General features: G+C 27.2%; 1 long non-coding RNA gene across 1 annotated transcript; it reads left to right on the top strand.

Annotated features, from left to right (window-relative positions):
- Positions 1–227: 227 nt before the first annotated feature.
- LOC136042634 (uncharacterized) lies at positions 228–1,590 on the top strand. The gene is made up of 2 exons (XR_010621367.1): positions 228–439; positions 480–1,590. It is a non-coding gene; the product is annotated as an uncharacterized LOC136042634 (long non-coding RNA).
- Positions 1,591–2,532: the final 942 nt, after the last annotated feature.

Genomic DNA, 2,532 nt, shown 5'->3' with positions numbered 1-2,532 from the left:
TGTCAAAATATATTGAAACATTTGTGGAATTCCCAGTTTTTTTAGTTTTTTCTTTTTTTTTTAGCTGTTTAGGTTTTTTTTAGTTTTTTTTTTTTTTAGTTTTTTACCTTTTTATTTTTTTTACATTTTTCCTTTTTAAGTTTTTTTCTTTTTTTAATTTTTTATTTAGTTTTTTTTTTAGTTTTTTCTTTTTAGTTTTTTTTTAGTTTTTTACCATTTTTCTTTTTTCGAATTACTTTAATCTATTGTCAAAATATTTCGAAATATTTATGCAATTTCCAGTTTTTACATTCTAGTTTGTTTTCTTTTATATATATAGAAAATATAATCTGGCGTAACGGACAGACAACTTATTTTTATATATATAGATATAAAAATAAGTTGTCTGTGGATCTGTGGATCGTGGATCAGGTGACGTCACCTGAAAAAACTGGATCAGGTGACGTCAAAACTGAAAAAACTAGAAAAAACTGGATCAGGTGACGTCAAAACTGAAAAAACTAAAAAAAGGCAAAAACTACAAAAAAAACTAAAAACTAATAAAAAAAATAAAAAAGCTAAAAAACTAAAAAAACTAAAAAAAGGCAAAAACTACAAAAAAAACTAAAAACTAATAAAAAAGCTAAAAAACTAAAAAAACTAAAAAAAAGGCAAAAACTACAAAAAAACTAAAAACTAATAAAAAAAATAAAAAAGCTAAAAAACTAAAAAAACTAAAAAAACTAAAAAAGGTAAAAAACTAAAAAAACTAAAAACTAAAAAAAAACTAAAAAAAAGGAAAAAACTGAAGCTAAGATAAAAGCTAAAATAAAAGGTAAAAACCAATAAAAAACTAAATAAAAAACTGAAAAAACTAAAAAAAGGCAAAAACTACAAAAAAACTAAAAACTAATAAAAAAAGTAAAAAAGCTAAAAAACTAAAAAAACTAAAAAAACTAAAAAAACTAAAAAAAGGTAAAAAACTAAAAAAAATAAAAAATAAAAAAAAACTAAAAAAAAAGGAAAAACTGAAAAATAAGCTAAAATAAAGGTAAAAACCAATAAAAAACTAAAAAGAAAAAAAGGAAAAAACTAAAAAAAATTTTCATCTAAAAAACTAAAAAAAACTAAAAAAGGTAAAAACTAAAAGAACTAAAAAAGAAAAAAATAAATGACGACACTCAAAGAGAAAGCGACCAGGACAAAAGGAATGTTCGATTAGCAATCAACAAAGCACCGGGACACAGGGAGTATAAATGACGACCAGGACATAAGTAAAAAAAAAAAACTAACAAAACTAAGAAGAAGGTAAAAACTACAAAAAAACTAAAAAGAAAAAAAAACTAAAAACTAATAAAAAAACTAAAAAATCTAAAAATCTAAATAAACTAAAAAAGAAAAAAAAAGGAAAAAAATAAAGGAGAAAAACAAAACTAAAAAACGAATGTATATACAGACCGGTACACCGGGATACAAATGACGACCGGGACACAGGGAATATAAATGACGACCGGGACACAGGGACACAACTACAACGGGGACACCGGGGGAAACAGGGGGATATAAATGACGACCGGGACAAAAAAACTAAAAAGAAAAAAAAACTAAAAACTAATAAAAAAACTAAAAAATCTAAAAATCTAAATAAGCTAAAAAAGAAAAAAAAGGAAAAAAATAAAGGAGAAAAACAAAACTAAAAAACGAATGTATATACAGACCGGGACACCGGGATACAAATGACGACCGGGACACAGGGAATATAAATGACGACCGGGACACAGGGACACAACTACAACGGGGACACCGGGGGAAACAGGGGGATATAAATGACGACCGAGACACCGGGACAGGGAATGGTCGATTAGCAATCACCATCAACAAAGCTCAAGGGCAATCATTAGAATCATGAGGTATAGATCTGAATACAGATTGTTTCCCATGGACCATTATATGTTGCATGTTCAAGAGTCGGTAAACCTGACAATCTATTTATATGCAAAGACAATGGGACAGCAAAGAATGTTGTATATTCGCAAGTTGTATATTCGCAAACCATATATATATATATATATATATATATATATATATATATATATATATATATATATATATATATATATATATATCTATCTATATTCACAGGTGGGACATAGGGACACAACTACAATGGCGCGTAACTATTATGGCGCGTAACGACTTACGCGCGTGGGGGGGGCTTGGGGGGGGCGCGAAGCGCCCCCACCAACTAGGTGTTGGGGTGGCGCGAAGCGCCACCCCATCAGCTAGTATATATATATATATATATATATATATATATATATATATATATATATATATATATATATATATATATATATATATATATATATATGTATATAGTTCTCAGTCCAGAACCAATAAACCTATTATGTAAGCATCAAAAATATTTATGTTGTCTGAGCAATAATTTTTAGTTTTTATTTCAAAATAGAAAATTACCTGAATATTTTAGAATTAGTTTTGTTTTTCGTTAGGTTCCTGCTATTCAACGCGTGACTTCAACTCGTCACGAAT

Source organism: Artemia franciscana, unplaced genomic scaffold (assembly GCF_032884065.1).
Source record: "Artemia franciscana unplaced genomic scaffold, ASM3288406v1 Scaffold_1634, whole genome shotgun sequence".
Classification (NCBI taxonomy): Eukaryota; Metazoa; Arthropoda; class Branchiopoda; order Anostraca; family Artemiidae; genus Artemia; species Artemia franciscana.
This window is presented reverse-complemented; position numbering and strand designations above follow the sequence as displayed.